The sequence below is a fragment of the Saccopteryx bilineata genome, chromosome 7 (genome assembly GCF_036850765.1).
Source record: "Saccopteryx bilineata isolate mSacBil1 chromosome 7, mSacBil1_pri_phased_curated, whole genome shotgun sequence".
Classification (NCBI taxonomy): Eukaryota; Metazoa; Chordata; class Mammalia; order Chiroptera; family Emballonuridae; genus Saccopteryx; species Saccopteryx bilineata.
The window spans coordinates 111,232,886-111,243,848 of NC_089496.1; positions in this window are offsets into that span (position 1 = coordinate 111,232,886).

The window sequence follows — 10,963 nt, forward strand, 5'->3', positions numbered from 1 at the left end:
ATAACGATGGTGCTTTTATTACCTGGTCCCCCAGTAACAGACAATAAGACACACAACTTGGCTAATCTTTTAGAGAAATGGCCGACTGCGTGAAGAGACAGAAGGATAGTAACGCCTCCACCCACCCAGACGAGCCGGTGTCAGAACGCTGACCGCCGCCAGTGGAAAGATTGGCCACCTGGACCTTTGAACGCCTCGTGCCTTCACCCCAGAACCTATGAGCACCTCTCCGTCACGAGACGGAGCTCTGGGCAACAATGCCTTAACCCCCCGTCCTGGCCTCAACCACGGGTGTGAGAAGAACCCTCGCCTGAAGACCTTTCAGCACACGCAGAACGCACCATCGTGGACTGAGTTCCGGGCTGGCAGAATCCCGGCCTCTCCCGGGACACTGGGGGCCTCACCCGGTGGTCTTTATCAGCCGGGGTGGGCGGTACAAAGCAGCAGAGCACACACGTCCCTTCACAGGTGCGCAGGGAACTGTCCCATGTGTGACCCAAGGCCACAGGGTCTTAGCCCCCAGGAGGAGCTGCCTTAGAACTGTATCACAGGAGAAAAATCATCTCATGTGAAAACAGACACCAGGGCGTGACTTCGAATAGACATGTGTGAGGATTCATGGTGTGAGGTGTGGTCTTCATTCAGTGGATGCTCAGGGGGCTTCCGCACGAGGCCGGGCACTGTGCTGGGCTCTTCACGGCGAAAGCACAGGGAGTCACGCTCACCCGGACGCCAGGCTCGTGACCACCTCAGGAGGACGTGCTTCCTTCAGCCCCCATTTCACAAGTGACAATACTGTAGGAGAGCCACTTGAAGCAACTTGAAGGGACCGAGCAGGGCAGGCGGTCCAGGCCTGGCCTCTGGGTTCCAACCGTGGCCTAGACAGCCTTAAAATCTCCGAGAAACATCCCACTTTTGTTGTTGCTGCTGCTGCCAGAATTCCCACGTCTCAGTAAGAATGCTGGACCTGCTGACCTAGACTTCCACGGCTCAGCCTACGCTGCTCTTTTCTCGACTTGGCGAACTTGTGAAACCCTGGAAGCCTTCTCATCCTGCTCCTCGGAGCTGCTGGGAGGCGCGGCTTCTCAGTCACCACCCCTCCCCCCAAGCACCAGCGGGTTCTCTAGGTGTCAGTCATCCACCAGGGCGGGGCTATGCCCTGCTCACCAGCCTGCTTCTGGATCCAAGCTCCTTCACCAAGTACAGACACCAAGATGTGTGCAAAGATGTATGTTCTGTGAGCAAGACGTATGTCATGTGCACCGTTCTGTCTGTCACGTGACATACTCCGCTCCCACCTCCACAGCCAGGACTCGCTGGGTGTGCAATGGATGAGGGAACCCACTCAACTAAATCATTCATTCTGAAATGTGGAGAAATGAACAGGGATGAGTCCCCGGATCTATTGGCTGGGGCTACTTCAGCGTGCGGACATCCTATGCCCATGTTTGGGAGAATTGAGGAGTAGTTCGGTCTGTCTCTGGGGGCACTGCATCGCCCCATGGCCTTGAGACAGCTGGGTGCTGGCTGATTTATAATTGTATGTAGGGTGTCCGTTCTGAGATGGGCCGGAGGCGAGGAAAGCATAGGGTGTGCCAAGGAATTCATCTGTGGGTACACCTGCGGTCGGTGCTGTTCTTGTCCCCCAAACCCCCATTCCTCAACTCCTAGCTCGTCACTCACCGGTTAGGTGCACAGAGATCATCTGTCCTGTCAGAAGGGGGTGTCGCGCATGTCTAGAGCTCCCTTCAGCCTTCCACCCCCGGGTCAGGCCACGGCCAGAGGGGGGCTGAGACCACGTCCCTCCCCAGCTCAGCCCCTGTCTCGTCTGGCTGGCTGTGCCAGGGGTCAGTGTGCCCTGAAGCTCCCTCGGTTAGCCAGGAGCACCCTGATCCTGGCCTTGGGCTCTGCTCTGGGAAACCTGACCTAAGGCCACATGCAGGAGCCCTGGAGGTCCGGGGTGTTGTCACGGGGCCGAGAACACGGAGGCTGTCCTCCGGCCAGCGAGAAACCTGCCTGCTAAAAGGGACCTGCCAGACCAGTAGAAAAACATCAGGAAGGAAATGGTGCATCCACTGAACGTTTCCGTAAGAATCGAGGTGGCTGACACTGAGGGGTAGACGCTGCCTCAGTTTCCTAGGGCAGAAAACGACCCCACACTGGGTGGCTTTTGGCCATGGAGACGAATTCTCTCAAGGTTCTGGATGCCTGATGTACACAATCAAGGCGTCAGTGCTGTTCCTTCCTCCGGCGGCTCAGAGATTCTGTTCCAGGTCCTCCCGCCAACAATTCTTGGCGCTCCTTAATCTTTAAACATGTCGCTCTGGGGTTCTCCTTTCAGTCTACTTGCGGCCGCCCCCGCCCACGTCACTGTCATCCCCTCTTTTTATAAGGATGCCTGGCATCGGGGGTGAGGATTCCCCCCAAATCCAGTAAGTTCTCATTTCAAGAGCCCGTTATTACAGGAGGTCATGGTCACAGGCCCCGGGTGGATCTGTCTTTCTGGGCAGTGGGAGGCACAGCTGAATCCACTGTGGGTGCCTTGGCGATCTCAGGCCCTTTGCTGAGAGCCAGACAGCGAGGGTCGCCGTGGTACCAGCGGCGAGCCGCTCTTCCCGCTCCTCCGCCCCTACGGCCTTCGGGACGGAAGGCTGCTCCCTGAGCCACGCGGAGCAAAACCGCTCCCCACCATCACCTGCCAAGCGTAATAAAGGGCTGGGGCGGGCGCCAAGCAGCTATAAAGCCGTAATCCTCCCTGAATCCTCGCACGACAGCAGGCACCACGCAGTTGGAAATCTCAGAACCTTCTGAGCGAGGAAGGATTTGGCCCCGTGTTTATTCATAACCCTCAATAGCCAAGACAGATTTACACGAAATCATTAGCGTTTAGAGAAGAAAGTCAACACCGCGCCCGGGACAGTCAGCCGACAGCTTCAACTCCCCACAGCTTCCCGGTTCCAGACGCATCACTCGCGCGGGACACGTGTCCGTCTGGAGCCGTGATTTACATCTAGCAGCCCGGTGGGGCGAGCCTGGCACGGGGGACTGAGGGCCTCCCTGAGAACGCGGTGTGAGCATGGGGAGACATTTTGTCTCCCAGTCGCCCCCGGAAGAGCCCGTGCGGGGCCATCTGGGTCACCAGCAGTCCTGGGCATGTCTCTTGCCTCCTGCCCTGCTCTTAGGACAGACGTCTTCCCGTCTCTCAGCAAGGAGCCCGCGTGGCCGGTGACAACAGGAGCCCAGAGCGCTTTGGAAAAGGCTAAGCATTCCGAGCGCGTGACCATGCCCGATGAGGGCAGCTCCCACGAGCCGCTGTCTCTGTGCCCGACAGCGAGGTGTGACGGCGACCACACAGGGGGCAGTGGGAAGTGTACCGTGGGCCATGCGAGTCAGTGTGGAGCTCGGCAGGAAAAGGGCGGGTATTGGGCAAGCTACAGAGGCGACTGTGGCACCAGGGACGTGACCATCCTGGTTCCGTCCCGCAGGCTGCCGGTCAGCAAGGAAACTGTCCACGGCGTGGCGTTACTGAGAAGCAGCCGCTGGCTGGTTAACGTGACCAATAAGAAGGCCAGTGAGAGGTGTGTGATGATGAGTTTCAAAATCAAGTGATTTTGGATTCAAAAAAAAAAAATATAAAAGAGGAGTTATGACTTCTGATTATGATATTATCATTGATGCAATGATTTTTAATTAATACCTATTCTTTTTGTTTTGTTTTGTTTTTTTCTGAAGTTGGAAATGGAGAGGCAGTCAGACAGACTCCCGCATGTGCCCGACCGGGATCCACACGGCACACCCACCAGGGGGCGATGCTCTGCCCATCTGGGGTGTCGCTCTGCCACAATCAGAGCCATTCTAGCACCTGAGGCAGAGGCCACAGAGCCATCCTCAGTGCCCGGGCCAACCTCACTTCAATGGAGCCTCGGCTGCAGGAGGGGAAGAGAGAGACAGAGAGGAAGGAGAGGGGGAGGGATGGAGAAGCAGATGGGCGCTTCTCCTGTGTGCCCTGGCCAGGAATTGAACCCGGGACTCCCACACGCCAGGCCGACACTCTACTACTGAGCCAACCGGCCAGGGCTACTTATTCTTTTTTATTTAGTGAGAGGAGGGGAGGCAGAGACAGACTCCTACATGTGCCCCAACTAGGATCTACCTGGCATTCCCACTAGGGGGCGATGCTCTGTCTGTCTGGGCCGTTGCTCCTTTGCAACTGGAGCCATTTTTTTAGTGCCTGAGGCAGAGGCCATGGAGCCGTCCTCAGTGCCTGGGGCCAACTCACGCTAATCGAGCCATGGCTGCAGGAGAGAAGAAGGAGAGAGAAAGAGAGAGAAGCAAGAGGGGGAGGGGTGGAGAAGCAGATGGGAGCTTCTCCTATGTGCCCTGACTAGGAATTGAACCCAGGACGTCCATGCGCTGGGCTGATGCTCTACCACTGAGCCAACCAGCCAGGGCCTAATTAATACTTTTTATTACACCTCCTCAACCGAAGGAATAGACATGCTGTGAATTAGATTCACTTCCCGGTATAAAATGACATTCCTCAGGACAGAACACTGGCAAGAAACGACATACACACACCGTGTTGACAAAGGGCACGGGTCTGGGGGAATTCTTCCTAAATGCTGCCCACTTCCCGGTGTGTGAGCAGAGGGTGAGGCCATGGTCTTAGACTCTGGGTGCCACGTCCTCAGGGATGACCCGGCTTGTCCATCCTTGGGCCGGGTGTGGACTCAGAAACAGAGACGAACCTGGAGACCGTCTCCACGGCAGTCAGTCCGCTATTGTCAAAAAAGGCCCCATGCGGCGCTGTGTCCGGACCCTGTTAGAGTGACTTGTCACTCATGGCGGAGGTGGGGCAGGCGCCCTCTCAGTTAAATGGGGGGGGGGGAGGTATTTGCAGAGGATCATGTGGAGCGGAGGCCGCCCCCGCTGCACAGGGACATGCAATCTGCTCTGATCAGCATCCATCTCTATGTATATTATTTTACATCCACCGCCTCTTGGAGGAGCTAACACAAAACAAAACGAAAGGGGGGAAAAATCTGAATTGTTTGGGGGGTTTTAAGAGAATTCTTTAATATCAGATTAAGCCCATTTTGATTGTAAATCTATTTTCAGCTCTGCATTACCAAAGAATATTACAAGAAAACTCTGTTTTATGAAGTTATTATGATTTAAAGTGGTCCCTCTGCTCCTCCCCGCCTCGCTCTCTCCCTCCGTCTCTCACAGGCTCACCCCCCAGAGGATGCGAAATCCAGCCTGCAGCAATACATGTCGGTGCTCCGGGTTTATCCCACAGACGATGGTTCCCCCCAGCACCTGCACGGTTATCTGGGTTCAGCTGAGCACCCGGAAACAGCAGAGCTCCTGCACTGTGGGGGAAATGGAGCGGGCTGGTCTGGGCAGCGGCCACCACACCACGGTCATCCTCCTGGCCATCGTGATAGGAAGTGGGGCTTCCGGAAACTCGAACGTCCACGGTGACCCGATTTCAGGAGCCATTCTGCCCTCGGGATCGCAGCACAGCAGGGCCTCCCGGGTGCCGAGTGCAGCGTCACTTTGACACCCTCACGGCCCACCGTCTGCAAGCTGCGGACACCCCCAGAGGTTCTGGCAAGGAGTTTTTTCTGGGACGTGTGGGCGCTGCCTGCCGGCTCAGGCCAGGGTCTGCAAGCATTTTGCAAAAAAAAAAAAAAAAATGACTCTGAAAGTGTCATTCTTAGAACCCCTTCCAGCACAAGGCCCTCTCTGCGTGCTGCTCCGGAAACCCGGGTTCTCAGGTCTGCTCGGAGGCCCATTTGGCCTGGAAATGTGACGCAGCGACAAGTGGAAGCCATTTGGAGCAGTGATCACTGCCCAGCCCTGTTGGCACTGGTGTCTGCGGGCTCGCCAGCAGAGAACACGGAAGACTGGCTGCGGAAAGCGTGTTCTCCAGTGACGGCATGGCCCAGGGACATGACGAGGAGCAGACCCCCTTCCTAATGAAGCCAACGACGGGGGTCTCCCCAGAAAACCACGCATTCAGGAATAAAAACAAAACATGCTTCACCGCCATGATCACCGACCAGCCCTCGGCATGTAGGAAATCCATCTAGGAATCAAAAGAAATCTAAACACCAACAAGTCTCCTTCCAAAACCTTCGCTCTGCCTTTGATGACAAGTTGGGATGTCCCCTGAAAGAGGTAAGTCGTCGCCAGGTGTCTCTTAGAGGTTCCACAGCTTCCTAGCTGAGGTATAAACCCCTGAGCTACTGTCCAGCAAAGTGTCATGTCCAAATGACATCTTTCCCAATCTTTTCCAGGAATGACAATAAGGAAGGTGTCCCCACTCGGTCAGCCTAGTGCACGTGGGCTCACTTCAGCCAAGGTAGATGCTGTCTTGTTTCCTCTATTTCTTAGATGAGGCACTTTGTCACATTTTGATGTTTCTGGAACTGGAATCTGTCTTATAATTCAGTGGTCCCCAACCCCCAGGCCGCAGACTAGTACCGGTCCGTGGGCCATTTGGTACCAGTCCGCAGAGGAAGAATAAATAACTTACATTATTTCTGTTTTATTTATATTTAAGTCTGAATGATATTTTATTTTTTAAAAATGACCAGATTCCCTCTGTTACATCCATCTAAGACTCACTCTTGACGCTTGTCTCGGTCATGTGATACATTTATCCGTCCCACCCTAAGGGCCGGTTCGTGAATATATTTTCTGACATTAAACCAGTCGTGGCCCAAAAAAAGGTTGGAGACCACTGTTATAATGGATAGTCTCTTCCGGCCAGGATAAATACTATTGCATGAAACATGCATGTAAAATTCAAAATACAGCATTGATTTCGAGTCACGCTAGAATAGGGGTGACGTGGTACTAGGCTCTCCCCTTTTCTGGATGAGGTAAACTGAGGGCCATGGCTCTGACAGGCAGAAGGCGCTACGTCCAGACCTCCTTCCTGCAGAGGTCGGCTCTGGTGCTTTTCTCATTATGAATAATTAAAAACAAACAAACAAACAAACAGGTGCTCATTTCTGTTCCCTGAGCTTCTCCACGAGAGGGAGGGACAGAGGGAGACAGAGGACACACGTGCTGTCCCGGAACTAGACAGGCCTGGTGTTTTGGATCAGTTCCCCACCTGCCACCTTTCACTTTCTCCCCGATGTCCCTCCAGCTCTGTGCTTTTCTCCTTTTCTTGACCCTTGAGACGATGGCTGGTTTTGGAGGGTCACCGACGAGCCACTCCGAAAGATACAAAGTTTGCCACCTCCCTCTCCCGCAGTCGCTTCCTGGCCCAACGTCGACAGGCATCATTTTGGTTTATAGTGACAATGGCCCTCGTCCGGGTCAGTGCCCCTGTGTGGTCCGGACAGTACGAATAGAGCAAAGAGCCTTTGTCAGATGAGTTAGGGCCAATCAAAAAGCCACTTGCCGTATTTCCCCGTGGATAAGATACACCTTTTTTAAAAAATTATTTTTATTTACTTATTGATTTTAGAGAAGAGAGACAGAGATATATATATAGAGAGAAAGAGATAGAGAGAAGGGGGGAGGAACAGGAAGCATCAACTCCCCTATGTGCCTTGACCAGGCAGGTCCAGGGTTTTGAACCAGCGACCTCAGCATTCCAGGTCGATGCTTTATCCACTGTGCCACCACAGGTCAGGCCAAGATGCACCCTTTTAAGAAAAATTTGGGGTCTAAAAACTGGGTGCATCTTATACAGTGGTTGTAGATTTTTCTACTGGCACTTCCTTTTTTTCACGCTTGTTTTTTCCCAGAAATTGTTGAAGACAGTGATTTGTCATCCGATACAGACGAGGACAAGCTCACGGAGGGGAGTTTTGACAGTGATGAGGAGTTGTGTGAATTTTATGATAAATACAACTTGAGTTTCATAACTTTCCGTAATACATTTTTTTTTCAAATTTCAGGCCCCAAAATTAAGGTGCGTCTTATACGTGGGAGCATCTTATACCTGGGAGATACAGTAACCCGTGCTGTTTTATACCCGTCTAAACAGTCCTCCTCGGGCTCCGCTGGTGTGGGGGAGTGACAGCTTCACAGGAAGAGAATCTTCTTCCCAGGCTCCTCAGCTTCCTCACAAGGCAGTTTCCCAGTCCCTGTCAAGGTCATTTAGGTCATGTCGTCGGCAGGTAAACAGCACAGGAGGACGAGCGCTGTCCATCAGAGCAGTGGCTGGCGGTGTCTCGCTGGGCGGGGAGCGTGAGGACCCTTGCTCCTGACTGGGGCACGCCCCCCCCCGCGGGAGTTCTACACATGTGCCGGCCGTCCACCCTCTGGGATGTCACACTGCAGAGGCCCAGCTCCCTGGTGACATGAGGTCTTGCCCTGCCCTTTACGAATGTTTTTAGTGGGTCAGGCTGGGGTCCAGCATCCTGAACCTGCTGGAACTAAGGGTTGCCCCCAGAAACAGAGAGGGGGGGTGCAGGGAAGCATGTGGATTGTCTGGTTTCATACACCAAAGTGCTCTCATGAAGTCAGGTACCCGTGACCGAAGGGACCTTGCTCCAGGCCAGCTCTGTTCTGGAGGTAGCGGTGACTGGGAGCCGCCCCAAGGGAGCCCAATGTCTAACGTGCCTTGGCTGAAATATTCTAGCCAAACTTCACTGGACTTCTGGGGTATTTTATGAAGAAATACCATTCAACTTTGTCATCTTTCTCCCTGAGAAAGAGCTACTTTGGTGATAATTCAGAAGTTCATCCAGGTTACTTCTTCTCCCCTCCCCCCAAACCCCCAAGACTATGCTCCTTCCTGGGGCAGAGCTGGCACGCTGAGGGTGGCATCAAGGCTGTGCCCCACCTGGGACCCACTCACATGTCTGCCCTCCATGGAGCTGGAGGAGGACGCTGTCCGGGTGATGACAAGGGTGGGTGCCACCCACCGCACATGTGCTGGTAGGCTCTACCGACACTGTGACCCACCCACCGGGGCCAGCGTCTGGGGTGGGGGCTCCTCGTAAACCAGAGACGTCTCCTTCAGCGTCAGAGCGGCAACGTGGCCCAGCTCCGCCCGGCACGGGAAAACGAGGCAGGTCGTGGTGTCCCGCCCCAGGCCTGGGGCTGCAGGGCTGTCTCTGTGATAAGACTTCCAGATGGAGGCTTTACAAAATGGGTAAGTTGGTAGAACTAAATGTGGGCACCGACAGATGGCTATCGATACCTGCGGAGGAAGACAGCTGCAGAGACATATACGGATGTGGATGGGCCTGGTTGGAATATAAACTTAGAGAGTTCTATAGTACAGATAGAAATATTAGATGGACAGACAGACTTAGAGAGGGAGACTCGCTGACATTTGTAGACAGACGCATCGACAGACGGATGGGGAAGGGCCGGCCACAGACACAGAGAGAATGGAGGTAGAGACAGGTACTCTCTCTGCACACCTGTCTGCTTCTGACATGCTAACCGTGCAGCTGGCGGGGAGGAGGGGCTTCGGAAATGAAAGACACATGCTCCTGGTTTTCAAAACGTCCCCCGGCCCAGTGAGGATGAAACGTCACGGGGTTATTTAGATACAAAGTGATGCCCGGGATGGAAGAATGGAAGAAGTAACTGTGTCTTGCTGAGAGAGTGCAGGGGAGAAACAGGGTAGGAGACAGGAGCCAGGGTCCGGGTGCCTGAGCTTGGGAGCCGTGGGGGAAATGAAGAGGATCCAGGGTGACCAGAGTCAGGCGGCATGTGGAGGTTTGGGGGTGCGTGCACTCCGGGCTCCTGCCTCTGCATGTCTGTGGGCGCACTTACACACACACGCATGCTACATGGTTCATCAAGAGCTTTCATGATGCTCCTTACACCCCTTCTGGGTTGTCTGACACCCACACACAGCCTTCCTTGTGTTTTATTATTTTATGTTTACTTTTTAAAGAATCTGCTCATGAACTTCCCTCTAAAACTTTGGTTTAAGTTTTGTCGTCAGGACAACGGTGCCCACCTCGACTGCGAGTCCAGGGCACGCTGGGTTATTAATTACTGCTGATCCGTCACTTCTCAGAGCAGGAACACCCTGATTCCCACCATCATTTCAACGAGTATTTACATGCAGAGGAGGCGTCGCAGGTCAAAAGGCTGAGTTTTAAGAAGAAATGCTCAGATTGGGGTTTGATGGTGGCCTCACCGCATGACCCCCCCCCACAAGGGTTCCCAGCTGGGGGCACAACTGGCTCACGGAGTCACCACAGTGCGCATGGGTCCCTAATCCTCCCCACTTCTTCCTCCTCCGTCCTTCAGCTGTCCGTCAAGTGCACCGTGCCACCTTCCCTGCCCACCCACGTGACGGCGCCTGCTTTGACCTCTCGCTACAATCTTCCCAGGTGCTGCTGACCACCTTTCCCCAGAGAAACCTTGGGCTGTCCCAGGTGGAGCTCTGCAGCTGGCATCAGGGGTGCTTGTCAATCAGGGTCAACGGGGTGGGACAAGGCCCGCCTCCCTGGATGGCGCTCGGGGACCTTCGGGCTGCTCCTGAGCTCTGCAGAACCCCTCCCCCTCCTCCCAGTCTATCCTAGGGGGAGGCCCCAAGGTCAGGGTCACTCCTCTCTTGGCCACTGCGCAGGGCTCGAGGCCAGCGTCCAGACCAGTCAGGCCTGGAGAAGACGCCAGGACTCAGAGTGACTTCTCGTCTTCCATGCCCGGTCAGCCAGGAGGGTCTGAGCACCGTCCTTGTGTGGAAGCTGAGTCCCCACGTGACAAGAGTCTGGGCATCGGAGACCAGCTGAGGCCCCCACCTCTGTCAGGAAACAGAGCACAGGTCGGGCAGGTGTGAGCAGGGCCATCGCAGGCAGCCCAGCGCCAGAGTGCTGGTGCAGACCAACGGGCCGTCCAGAAGCAACATGGGGTCCCGGTAGTTCCCGTTTGTTTTTTGTTTGTTTGCTTGCTTTTAATAGAAATAGCATACATCTACGGATCTACTGTGTGCGGCATGAGGACTTGATATACATACGTGTAGAGAAAG